At 37.4% G+C, this 14,595-nt stretch overlaps 1 protein-coding gene across 1 annotated transcript in view; it reads right to left on the reverse strand.

Moving 5' to 3' along the window:
- Window positions 1-14,595, reverse strand: part of LOC149532900 (alpha/beta-Hydrolases superfamily protein) — a 278,963-nt gene that overhangs the window by 196,628 nt on the left and 67,740 nt on the right. The window lies entirely within an intron of this gene.

A 14,595-nucleotide genomic window follows, 5' to 3' on the forward strand; every position in this document is an offset into this window, starting at 1 on the left:
TCTAGACGTAGAAGCCTCCTGTGCCAGGAACACCTGTTGAGGGCTTCTGGTTTTCATGTTGAAAGGGCATTCTTTTGTGGAATGTCCCATAATCTGACAAATGTCGCAGAACTGGTTTTTTGGACAAGAGCCCTTTGTGTGACCTTCTACCTTACATTCCGTGCACCATAATTCGCCTCCCTTTGTTTCTTTCTGCATATTCTTGAATTCTTTCATCATTCGGATCATGTCCTTCTGGAGGGCTCGGACCTTCTTGCTGCTGTTTTCCTCATCGCTGCTTTCTTCTTCCGAGGATGCATCGGCGTCTGACTCAGAGGAGCTACTCTTCTTCTTTTTCGTCTTTTGCTCACTCTCCAAGTTCAGTGCCCAATTGTATGCTTTAGTGTATGACGACGATGACACGATCTTCATTTTCTTTCGCAATTTCAGGTGTAGGCCTTCAATGAACCACCTTTTTTGTAATCCATCAGTTGGCTTATTCTCCATTTTGTTGATCGAGTCCTTCAACTTTCTGGCATAGACTCAGACTGTTTCATTTTTTCCTTGTCTTATATTGTATATTTCTGCTACAATTTCGTTGTCATCACAGAGTAGTTGAAATTCCGCCATAAACTCCTTAAGGTCATTCCAAGTGGTTAGGTTATGGGGATCTGCATCGGCAAACCAGTCGATTGCAACACCCCGTAGGGTGGCCGGAAACTGCTGAACCCATTCTTTTGTATCGGTTATGCCATTTGCCCTCCAAATTGTCTCACATGTCTTGCAATGTCGGATGGGGTCGACCGTACCATCGCCATCAAACTTCGGCAGCTTTTCTTTTGGTCCTGCCATCACTGCTGAATTTTGTGAACAGGTGTTGTTTGGTCCTACAACACTGGCGTTGTTCGCTCCCACATCGTGGCTTTGCACTCCCACACTGACGATCTGCAATCCCACACCGGCGGATTGTTCTCCCACACTGGCGGACTGTACTCCCACACCGACGGACTGGGCTCCCACACCGGCAGACTGTTCTCCCACACCGACAGTCTGCACTCCCACACCGACGGACTGTTCTCCCACACCGACGGTCTCAACAGTTGCGAACCTTGGTGAAGGATCTTCTGAAGTTGTCCCCTGCAGAAGTGTATCTCGGACGAAGAGTTCACTCTACGCTCGTGCTCCCTCAGCACTCCGAGCCATGCGAGTCGATTTTCTTCCGCCTAAATTCTCTTCCCTCAGCGAATACAAATTCAAAAACTCCTCCCTGGCTTCTTCCACCAACTCCACCCACTGTCGAGTCTCCCCCAACAATTCTTCCGCACTTCTGTGTCCGTTGGCAATCTTCTGAAACCTCCTTCTGCGTTCGGCTTGCTGTGCCAGAATTAAATTTTCTTGCACAGTACGGATTCCATCTTTCCCCTTTATCTTATTTCGATCATTGTTAAGCTGATTTGGCATTAAACTTCATTCCTCCCTCCTACCAGGTTCGCAGGGCAACAACACCAAATGTTTATCGCATAGAGTAAACGGGTTGATGCACACAGATAATTGAACAGGAATAGCAGCGACAGTACTCCTTTATTCGCACATGCCAAGGGATTACATCCAGAGCATAAGATAAGATAAGGTGATTTACAATGATCCTAGACAGGGTATAAATACTTTTCACCAAACTTTCTAGAAGGGGTCCATCGGCTACAAAATAATCCTAATCTACCTGTCGGCTACCAAATACACAATCTTCGACAGCATAACCCAGTCGGCTACAAAATACAAAATCTGCCAACGACAAACATTCTCCCGTGGACTAATAACATCCTCCCGTGCACTATGTTTACCTATGGACAAACTTTCCCGTGGACAACTTTACCGTGCACAAACTTTCTCGTGGACAACTTTCCCGTGGACAAACTTTAACGTGGACAACCATTTTCCAATTGAAACAAGTCGCTCGGCCTAGAAGATTGAAATGGAAAATACTAACAATCCCTCACTATTTTTCATTGATGGCAACCCATATTGATACCAGAATATTCCTAAAACTAAGTTGTCCTGAAGCTATACATACAACTGCCCCTACAAGCATACAACATAACTCCCCCTTTGACATCAACGACCATGAGATATAACAATGAAAATCTCCCCCTGAACATATGTCATTTAATTAGGCAGAAGAACATCGAGCTTGTTTCAAAGATACTCAAAGCACTCCCGAGATAACGGTTTTGTAAAAATGTCAGCAACTTGTTCCTTTGAACAAACATGTTCTAGATTGACAACATTGTTAGCAACTTGCTCTTTTAGAAAGTGATACTTAATAAGAATGTGCTTGGTGTGGCAATGCATAACAAGATTCTTGGAATTATCAATGGCAATCGTATTATCACAATATATGCAAATGGGATTATCAAAATAAATCTTGTAATCAATCAAGGTGTTTAGCATCCAAATTACTTGAGTGCAACATGAAACTGCTGCAATATACTCCGCTTCAGCAGTAGATAAGGAAGTGCAAGACTGTTTCTTGCTGAGCCATGAAACCAAACAGTCACCTAAAAAGAAAACACATCCACTTGTGCTCTTCTTGTCATCCATCAAGCCACTCCAATTTGCATCTGTATAGGCTGTAAGAGAGAAATCAGAACTCTTTGGAAACCAGAGACCATAATCAACAGTTCCTTTTAATTATTTAAAGATCCTCTTAACAACATTAACATGAGTTTGTTTTGGAGATGCTTAAAACCTTGCAACGTAACCAACAACCTACATAGTATCAAGTCCCGTGGCTGTAACAAACAGTGGACTACCTACCATTGACCTGTAAAATGTTTGATCAACAAAGGGAGACACATCATCCTTAGTTTGCATCCAGTTTCCATAGGAGTACTGACCGGATGCAATCCTCCATTTTAAATCTTTTAGCAACCCTCTAACATATTTTGCTTGTGAAATAAAAATGCCATTAGTTGTTTGCCTAATTTGCAACCCAAGAAAATAAGACAACTCCCCATCATAGACATTTCAAATTGACTTTTCATGCAATCAGCAAACTCCTTCATTTTGAGGCTATTACTACCAAGAATCCGATCATCAACATAAATAACTATAAGAAAATTGTTACCTCCCTCCTTAACATAAAGGTGGTTGTCCACGTATCCCCTTTTGAAACCTTGTTGTTGTAGATAATTATCCAACTTGTCATTCCAAGCTCCACGAGACTGCCTTCCTCAGCTTGCATACATAGTCTAGATTATTAGTTAACACAAAACCTTCTAGTTGTTTGACATAAACTTATTCATTTAAATGACCATTTAGGAAAGCGGATTTGACATCCATTTGAACCAATTTAAAACCTTTGAAAGGTGCAAAAGCTAGAAAGAATCTACTAGCTTCTATTCTAGCTACAGGTATAAAGGTCTCATCAAAATCAACACACTCAACTTATGAATACTCTTTACAAAACCAAACGAGCTTTGTTTCTAACAACTTTACCTTCTTCATTTACTTTGTTATGAAACACCCATTTTGTCCCTATTATGTTCTTGCCCATGGGTCTAGGCACAAGCTCCCAAGTATTGCTCTTGTGGATCTGCTCTAACTACTCCTTCATGGCTGCAATCCAATCCTCATCCTTGCCTGCTTCTTCATAACGTTTAGGCTCATACAAAGACAAAAATGAAAGATCGTCTTCTTCAAAGTAATTAACATTATTCCTAGTAGCCCTTCGTCTCCTTTCAGCTATGACTTGATCTAAGGGATGATTCTTTTGAACAAACTTAGAAGGAGTTTTAAAAGAAGAGAATATTCAATTTCACCTTGAGTATCATGCTTCGAATTCCCATATGAGGTTTCAGCTTCATCATGTGAAGAATTTCCACTTCCACTCGCTGATTTAGTCTTTTCTTTAGCATCTCCACCATCTTTGCTTGTTGTTCTAGCTTGTATGAGTTGAGATGAAGAAAGTATAGTAGCGTTCATCTGAGCTTTTTCTTCACTATGACTCTCTATATTCTCACTAGAAATGTTAGTGACTTCATCAATTTTAACATTAGCACTTTCAACAATTTCATGTAACCTTTTGTTGTAACATTTAAACGCCTTACTCTTCGAGTAGCCAAGAAAGATCCCTTCATCGGCTCTAGAATCAAACTTACCCAAGTTATCTTCATCTCTTCTAATATAACATGGACTGCCAAAAAAAATTCAAGTACTTGACTGTTGTTGGTTTACCTTTCCAAAGTTCATATGGAGTCTTATTGAACTTGGATCTCAACAAGGTCCTATTCTGAATATACACAGTTGTATGAACAACTTCTCTACAAAAGGTATTACTCACATTTCTTTCATTCATTAAGTAATGTGTCATTTCTTGCACTATTCCATTTTTTCTTTCCACAACACCATTTTGATGTGGTGTTCTTGGGGATGAAACCTGTCTTTTAATACCATGAAGTTCACAAAAGCGTATAAACTCCTTAGAAGTGAACTCTCCACCGTTATCAGAACGTAAACATTTGATTTTTAAATCAATTTCATTCTCCACTAGAGCTTTAAACGCCTTGAATTTATCTAATGCTTCTGATTTTTCCTTTAGAAAAGTAACCCATGTCATGCGAGTATAATCATCAATCAGCAACATAAAGTATTTCTCACCTTGAAGGCTTGTTGTTCTAGTTGGTCCACAAAGATCCGTGTGTACTATCTCAAGTGGCTTAGAGCTTGTATGTTCTTTTTGTTTGAAGGAAACTCTAGTTTGCTTCCCTCGACAATTCTTGCAAACAATATCAGTTGGCTTCTCTATCTTTGACATGTCTCTAACAGCTTCCTTCCTGCTGATCTTGACCATATTGTCAAGGTTAATGTACTCAAGACGCTTGTGCCAGAACCAAGTGTCATCCATGCTACTTAGACAATAGGTTTCAGAATTAGAGTCCTCAAGAATGTAGAGATTGTTAGCTTCCCTGGTTGCATTTGCTATGACATCTTTCCCTTTCTTGATAGTGCAAGAGTTTGAATCAAAACCAAGATCATATCCTTGATCACATAGTTGACTCACACTCGATAGATTATGTTTCAGCCCTTTTACATAGAGAACATTTTCTACAACAGTTTGACCATTATTCAACAAGAGATTACCTATACCAACAACTCTAGCAGAGGAACTACCAGCAAACCTCACTTTTCCACTCTTTATTTGTTTTACAGAATGAAATTTACTTAAATCACCTGTCATGTGTCTAGAGCAGCCACTATCAATGTACCATATATCTTTTTCATTCTTAGCTAGAAGAGTTGTTAAAACAACTAGAGCTTTGCGTGAATCCTCTTGGTTCTTTTTCTTCCATACCTTGACAATCTTTGGTATGCCTTTAGTTCCAGCTTTATTGAGTGACCCTGCATCATAATCCTTACAAAACCTTGAAGTATTACCAAACTTGTTACATATGTAGCATATCAGAATAAATCTCTTAAAAGAACCAAAGACATTCCTTTCAAAGTTGTCGGACTTCCTTCTATAATCGGTCTTGCAATCCATAGCTTTGTGCCCAAAGTAATTACAAGAAAAACAATAACCATAAAAGAAAGGTTTGTTCATCTTGTCAGCTTGCGTGTGTTGAGCGCTAGCATGTTGACCATTATTTGAATTCAGCTAACCCTTTCTTTTTGATAGAGAGCTTTCACCTTCTTCCCATCCAACAGCTTTCATGTCAAGAGTTGATTTTTGAGAGGCAAGAATGTCATCCAAGGACATGTTGTTGTAACTATTAAAGAACTCCAAACTGGACAAGGTAGTAGATTTACCAATGTTTCTGACTGAAACAATCTCAGCTTCTAGGTTGGCAATGTTACCTTCCTTTGCTGAATCTGATTCTCAAGATTCTCACGAATTATCTTGGCCTCCTCATTTTGTGTTTTCAGATCAGTCAAGGGTTTTTCAGCTTCACTAAGAGCCATAGCAATCTTCAACTTTTCTTCACTGTCTACTTGCAAAAATCAAAAAGATTTTCATTTTTCTTCTTGAGCTTCTTAAGTTCAGCTAGTTCTGCAACTAGTTCAAGTTCTAAGTCCACTTCATCATCATCCATAACCACATCTTTAAAGAAGTCTTGATTTTCAAGCAGAGCGTCCTCCATAGCTAAACGAGCCATATCCTCTTGAAGGTCTTTACCATAGGTGTTGTGTAATTGCTCCCACATTTATTTGGCTATTTTGAAATGAAGAACTTTGTCACGTAGAGAATCTGCAAGACAGCTTATGATAGCACTCACTACCTTTGCATTTGCAGTCACCATTTTTTCAGAATTCGGAAGATTAAGAGGAGGATCATATTCAACTGAAACACATTCCCAAACCTCAAGTCCAAGAGCCTTGATGTAGATCATCATTCTAAAGCTCCAAATGGTGAAATCTGAGCCATCAAACTTGGGAACCCCACAATTAACATGCTGATCCAGATTCCAGTCATCAATGGCCATGAACAGAATCTCATCATTTTGAGGATCATCCTCACTGCTGGAAGAATTTTCACTGCCATCTTTAGAGTATACTACCCTTTTTGTTTTATTAGCTTTCCAACGACATTTGGAGAATCTTCTTGTTCTTCTAGCCTTTGCATTGCTTTCATCCTGGCTGCCATCTTCTTTCTCAAAAGGGCATTTAGATGCAAAGTGGCTTTGTTTCCCACAGTTGAAACACTTCACAGAGATCTTGCCTTTGCTCTTGCTAAGACTATTTTTCAGCTTCCTCACAAGACCTGCAATTTTGTCATTTGAGCCTTCATCTAAACTTTCACCTTATTTCTTTTCTTTGTCCTTTCTGGTGTTAGAGGCATTGAATGTCATCTTACTTTTGCAGGTGCCTTCAACATTTGTTCTCATCTCATGAGCAGTTAAAATACCATACAACTTATCAATAGTGAGAGTATCCAAATCAGACATTTCTTCAATAGCAGATACTTTAGCATTAAATTTCATAGTAAGAAAGCGAAGAATCTTTTGAACCACTATTTTCTCTACAATGTTATCTCCCAAGCCTTTCAATGCATTTACAACTTCATCAACCCGAAGAAAATAGGCAGCAATGCTCCCTTCTTTCATGTGAAGACTTTCAAAAACAACCCTATGTGTTTGGACCTTGGTGTTCCTGACTTTGCAATCTCCATGATAGGCATTAAACAACTTGTCCCATACTTCTTTGGTTGAGGTGCAATGCATGACTTTCACAAATTCAATTTCAGTCAATCCACATAATAAAGCATTCATGGCCTTAGCATTGTTCAATGTATCCATTGACCATACTTAAATAAACATCACGCCCCAATGACATAACGTATGTCTTCATACGCACAGCCCAGAACACATAGTTCAATCAAATACAGGTGCGCAGTTTGTAGCAAGACCTTCTAAAGCACTCATGGCAACACAGGACAGACCTACCCTCAAGCTTTTAAGCCTTTAAAAGAGAGACCCAGCTCTGATGGCAATTGAAAAACAAAAGAAATGCTGAAGGGGAGGGGGTGAATCAGTATTTCAAAAATTTAAAAGTAAATGCAACTGAAAGAACACAAAGAAAACAATAACACGCAGGGATTTATCTCGTGGAAACCCTTTTGGGTTAAAACCACAGTTTCACTGATCACTACAAATGTGGGCTACAACCCAGTACATCCAAGGCTCCAACCTTCTCAACAAAAAGTAGGCTTCAACCTAATCAGACTAAGGCAACTGCCTCTAGAGGCCACAACCTCCAGCTAACTGATGAAGCAACTGTATTACAACCAGTTTTTAATCTTGTTTTATAATGAAGTCATAAAACGCTATAGACAAGAATACAAAAGCAGCAATTTCTTCCTTTCCCATTTTCTATCACTATCTTCTTGCTTCAAATGAAAATTTCACCCTCCGATTCACACTCTACCTGAAGAATAGAAAAAACCTTTTTATGTTCCCCACTCTCTACATACATATCAAAATCATGTCTCTTAGATGGGTACGCAACTTGTCCATAATTTTTCATTTCTACCTGCATGAAAATAACCACTGAAGTATGATCATCACATCCTGTTAAAAATTGTTCTCTGTCCGGCTTTAGCGCACGAAAAAAACACCTGTTACCTTCAGAAAATCAGAGAATCTATTATGTTCTGCAGTAGTTTGCAGCTTTGCGGTTAGAAAATCAAGAAATCCACATAGAGAGTGTCGACAATTACAAAGGGTGCAGTGAAGAAATATTGTCGTCTAGATATTCTCCAGTGAAACTTCACTTTTTTGTGGACTAACATTATCCCATGGACTAATAACATTTTCCCATGGACTAAACTTTCCTATGGACTAACTTTCCTGTAGACTAACTTTCCCATGGACTAACTTTCCCATGGACAAACTTTCTAGACAAACTTTCCCATGGACAACTTTCCCGTGTTCAACCATTTCCCCATCGAAACAATTCACTCGGCCTATAAGATTGAAATGAAAAATACTAACAGTAATAATGCCATAGAAAGACCATTTGTTTTATTTTCATAGTCAGATGATGTTTTCCATGGATTAAATTGCAATTGTAAGGCCTAATGAGCCATCATGTAGTCATTTGACCCAAGAACCCCTCTCAGTCAACAATCGGTCAAAGGTGGTCAGACTGGTCAAATAGGTGAGGATAACATAGAAATAATGTTTTTGGTTCATTTGAGTCAATGTTGGGTTTATTTGTGATGCAGTAAGGCTCTTTGATGTTAAAAATATCAAAAATTGCAATAAATTGCAAAAGTTGCTTGACAACCATTGCAACATTTGCAAAATGAGTTGTCAATTGAGGAAACAATGTCCAACTAATTCAAATTTAGTTGAAAGTAGTTTAAACTAAATTGTAAGTGCTTAAATACCTCTCTTTGGGCCGAGGGTGCACATCTGAAGCAATCGTAAAAATGTTTGGACAATGAAAGAAGTTATTTTATAACAGTTTTACTGGTTTTCCTTGGAACAGTCATGTGGATCTTTTGTATGGTGTTTGTCTCTCGTGCCAAACTGATTTTAGAGTGAAGTTCAATGAATGTGCCTCCAATTGAAACGAGTTTGAAGTACAGCTGCTGATCAGAGAAGGAAAGTTTGATTATTTCTTCCAAACTACTACCAAACCCTCAATATCAAGGGTATATTCAAAGTTTGACTCATATCTGCAACTTTTACCGTTCAAGAATTCTCATCTCTTGGATTCCAATAGTACTTTGACATATGGTTTTGGATCAGAATATATTCAAAGTTTGAAACATATCTGCAACTTTCATCGTTCAAAAATTCTCATCTCTTGGATTCTGTTAATACTTTGACATATGGTTTGGGATCAAACTATGGTGTATGGTGTGGGATCCATGAATCCCTAGTAGGACTGTTATCCATTTTTTATTCACTGTGATTGTAACTTTTATTGTTCTGATCACAACTGACGTGGTGAAAGGTTTTAATGACTAAATATGATTGGAAGACACTGAAAAGAATTTAAATAACCTTCTAAAAACTTTGGATCAGAAGTTCTATTATCTTTTTGGGGTCTGAGATCATTACCATAGTCATAGTTGTTAAAATCTGTGACAGACAGTTGGACAAATAATAATGCTGGCAACTCATTTTGAACGGTGCACCAAAAATTTGTTAGGAGGTTCGAACTTACAACCATAGAGAAGTTTTTTTTGAAACGTGGCTGGCAGGGGTCAAACCATTGACCTCCTGCCGACCAAAGTTCTAGCATGTCATTGCACCAATGGCACTGTTTGCTATTAAAAGTGCATCAGTTTTGTTTAACCTATGTTTAACCCAACACTTTTGTTTAAACATGGTTCATTGTTAGCAAAACAACCCCTAATTAGTGGATAGAGCTAAAAAATTTAAAGGGAAAGGGCTTTAAAGCTTTAAACACAACATATGAGAATTATAAGGGTTTATATTTCTTATTTTTTGGTTAAGCCATATTAAGGCATATTTCATGTATAAAAAGGGGATGTAGGCCTTTTGTATAATCATTCAAGAGGATCTAGATTATTCAAAAAAATTCAAGAAGAGAATTTTTTAATAGCGAAACCTGTGACAAAGTCATTGTTTCCACTCCTTTGGAATCAACCTTTGCCATTTGAGAGCCTTTCTAACAGGTGATTGAGAGATGGGAGCTTTCTTATGACCTTTTAGATAAGCTACAGAGCTCTATCCGTTGTTACTGTTGGAAGCACTTGTTCACTATGGATCCAGGGAGCACTTGGGGGACTTGAAACTTCCTGTCCAGTGGCAGCTTTGTGTATGCTGCCAGCAGACCATATGTTAAACACAACTTTGCAGATTCAACATTAATGGTAAATTGATTGCGCTTAATGAGCGGATCCAGAGACATGGCAAGAGTTTGGTGAACTCCATTATTAACTCTCTCTTATCATGGGGTTTATTTTTCTCGTGTAATCTTCATGTTTTTATGTGATTATTATTTTTAATTAACTTTTAATTATGGTTCTTTATTCCTCATTGAGATAAGTTTGGTTAAGTGAAAAAGCACTAATCAATGAGGTTAGAGGGTTAAAGGATTGAATTTGCATATTGGATTCAAAACCATTAATTTAAGATGTTGGTTTAGATTTGAGGTTAAGTAAGTTAAGTGACTTAATTTTAAATCTGGTAACTGAAGAACTTAGTTGAGTAAGCGCACTCACTCACTAGAATTTTCAGATCAGGAAATAACAAAATGAAATCCAAACTATCGCTAAACCCTTGATAGAGTTGAGAAAACTAAAAATAACCGTTGAATTGTCCTCTCCTCACGTTCAAACATGCATTTGATTTCCAGAAGTATTTGGTGTTGTTTATCAATTCTATAAGACTAACAGTATGCAGAGAAAAGTTATGTTTGCAGTAAGGTAAAATTAAAGCCTGTTTATCTACTATTCATGTCACTTACACTCGCCCTTTGGGGCTACTATCCTTTATTTGAACACAATTTGCACAAGGTGCAAAGGCCTACCATCAAACCACAAGAATTTATTGCATTTGCAACTATTCTACTGCAGTGGTGCTGGGGCACGTCAAGACAAGTTTCCAGGACAGGGGACAAAGGGCCTCAATTTCGGGACAGTGGAGGGGAGACGGCACAGGGCAGCAGGGCAAAGGGGGTGTTGTATACTATACATGTAGAACTTGAAATGCTAGTTATGAAATGATTTTTCAGTATAACATACCAAATTGAAATACTTGAACACAGCAAAATTGCAACACAAACCAGAATCATTGAACATTCAATATAGAATGATAGTACATACCCAATAGTAACATTCAAAATTCAAAATTTAAATAGAAATTCAAGTACCCATCCCGGCAGAAGAATGGTGGAGGCTGGGAAACCGGGTGCAGCGACAGATGTTTTGATGTTATTTTTTGTTTTCTTGTTTTGTGGAGGGGTACTTCCCGGTATCACTGAGTTACTGTTGCCCAGAGAAAAGAAGTTCCATGTGTCATAAATTGAATTTCCAAATTAGCAAAGATTAATTCAATCAATCATGGAAGAATTATTAAATAAATACAGCTGTTTAAGATTTGATTATATGCTATGATCAAATTCTCAAACCCAATTGTCTTCCATAACTCACAGAGGCAAGGCACATTGCTATTACTGTATTTTGATGCCAAAAGTCTACAAAGTGCTCAGTAGAAAGCAATAAAATGTCTCTAAATTCAACAATAAATCTCTGCCAAACAGACACATAGTGGCTTCTATTTTGTCTCCTAGTACATATGTTATCATGTCTTGGAATTCTGCCAGAACAAACCATCCGCATCGGTTTATGATAACAATGAGTCCACTTAAAGCCTATTAACTATGAGACTAGTAGATACATTACATATTACTACACATTACAAATCTAATAACCAATGTTGACCCTATTTGTTATGCTCCCAGTTTGAAACCCTAATTGTGATATCCCCACCCTTTTGCACATCATGGTTGAAGTACAATTGGCCATCATAATAACATTGAGGAATTATATCGAGTGGTGAACGACATATAATAATCACTCTTATATGTATAAAATCAAATATAAAAAATTAATATCAGTTAGAAGAGCCATTATTCCATGCTATATGTGAGGATCCCGCAAAAAGTCATTTATCGTCTGCAAGTATTATGGAAGAATATTAGTATTGACTGTGTACATCTGACAGAGCATTGGATTATTATGGGATGTATGTATTGTGACTTCTACATCGGCTAGGAGAAGAAACGATAACATTGAGGGAGTGTTACATAATTGTATGAATCTTTTGAAGGGTAAAGATGGCAAATGAGGATAAGGTAGTATGGAACAACTTAACAATTACGATGATTTGTGGTAGCAAGGCATTGGTATCTCAAGTAATCGTTTGGGAGTATTGATCAGACCAGTCAAAGAGATAATAACTTGGATGACTCGTCGCTGGTCTCCTTATCAAATGGAGTGATTAGTGCCAAGTGAGCAATTATTGATCGTTCTAAGGATTAATCAACAGTAGTGATAGACACTTAATAATAAGCATGTCAACTTCATGAAGTGGCACATGGTGATGAGGATGATTAATTCCAGTCGACTTAATAATTTGTTTAATGACTATTTGTCGTAGCACAATACGTAATCAATCCTCTTGATCGAAGGAAAGAGTAATATTAATGTTGTCAACAGCAAAAGATGACCCCATGATAATCGCATTATCAGTAAATCACAATGAATGGGCGTGATGGAAAGACTTGGTGATGCTAATTAGTATGAGCCCCCTCAACCTGTACCAAGCATGAAGAGCAATCTCTACGAAGCTTACAATTGATCTAAATTCTTTGGACCTTGTACACTCAACAGTGGGGTCAATTTTGCACAAAGATGAACACTATGAAAAATCTTGGTAAAAATCTCCCAAACAAGATAAAGGCAATTCTAGATCTAGAGCTCTAATACTGTGCAAAAGTTCCTAAAAAGACTCACAACAGCAAAAGGTTCCTGCAAAACCAAATATACATGTCACAAAGAAGATTTTCCCAAGAGGGTTTTCATAATCCACAGGCTGAGATGAACCGCGTTCAAAATCAAAGAAAAATAATAAACTGCATAATGCCAAATGAGCTCCCAAACTCCCTTGTACAAACATTTTCAAGAACTTTGTGGAAAACTCCATTATAAAATCTTTGTATTAATAAAATAAAGTTTATATCACCAAAAAATGATTGGATCCACTTTTCAGCATCCCAACATTTAAAACTTTATATCACGGTTCCAACAAACAATCACAATCAGGTGCCGATTAAAATATTTAATTAAATTGAGACCTTAGCAAAATTTATTAAATACAGCTCAATGTTACAACCAATATACAGAAAAGGTTGAAATGCATTGGAATAAAAAACTAACTATGAAATATGATCTAGATTAAGAATAATGAAAATAAGACCAGATTGGGTGACTCACTACAAACACTCTCTCCAAGAGTCACGGAATACACACCAGAAGCTAGAGATAATATTTGAAGGCATCATATCTTGACCATCTAAGTTCACTGGTAACATCAAACAACCACTATAATAGAGTCAACAAATTCCCAGGATGACAAAACCAATTACAGAGCAAAAGCACTTGGAAATGGTCCATTACTAAAGCCTCAAACTAGAAATCAAACAAGATCCACACAAGGGGGATTCACACACATACACATTATACATGAAGGTAAAAACCAGAAAAAGTTTTGTTTCCAAAAATATTCCTCTACAATCTCCATGTCGATGAATAACTCTTGCACATGCATAGGAATAACAATCCAACCACTTCAGAAAATTCAATAACCAATCTTCAACTCTTTTTGTGTAAATAACAGGCAAAAAATAGTCGGCTTTAGTCTATTGTATTAAATATATGGTAAATTGAATTCATTTTAGTGTTTAAAATGGTTTAGATGGTACTTTTTGGGTTATATCTCAAGCCCCAAACTAAATCTAAAACAAAACCCATACAGGTAGGTAGTAGGGGTGTTCATATTTTATATATGAGGTTAAAAAACAAAAGAACTTTTTCCAAAAATATTCCTATACAATCTTCATGTCAGTAAATCAACTCCTGGTCACGCATAGGAATAACAGCCCAACTGCTTTGGAACTTTCAATGACCGCTCTCCAACTCTCTTTGTGTAAATGACAAGCATGAAGGGTTTGTGTTTGTCTTTTGTATTAAAATGAATTCATTTCAGTGTCAAATGGTTTAAATGGTAGTTTTAAGATTATGGACCCAATTGAAAAAGAGAAATATACTTTAAAAATGATTTTGTGGGGCAGGCTTGCCTAGGCTCTTTCCAAGTTCAAAACGGACCCAAATACAAAGGGCTTTTACTGAAGACCAGGTAATAAAGATATAATATTCAACTTGGGGAAAGATGAGAGAATAGCTCATTTGAGATTTCTAGTTGAGATGGTAAATTTAAGATTATGACTCACATTTTATGTTTTGACCATCCATCCAATCAAAAAGTGAAATATATTAAGAAAACAAATTCAAGGGCAGGTTTGCCTAGGACCCAAATACAAAGGGCTTTTATTGAAGAACTGAAAATAAAGATATAACATTTA

Source organism: Cupressus sempervirens, chromosome 10, assembly GCF_028749045.1.
Source record: "Cupressus sempervirens isolate cs-2001-9-10 chromosome 10, ASM2874904v1, whole genome shotgun sequence".
NCBI classification, from domain to species: Eukaryota; Viridiplantae; Streptophyta; class Pinopsida; order Cupressales; family Cupressaceae; genus Cupressus; species Cupressus sempervirens.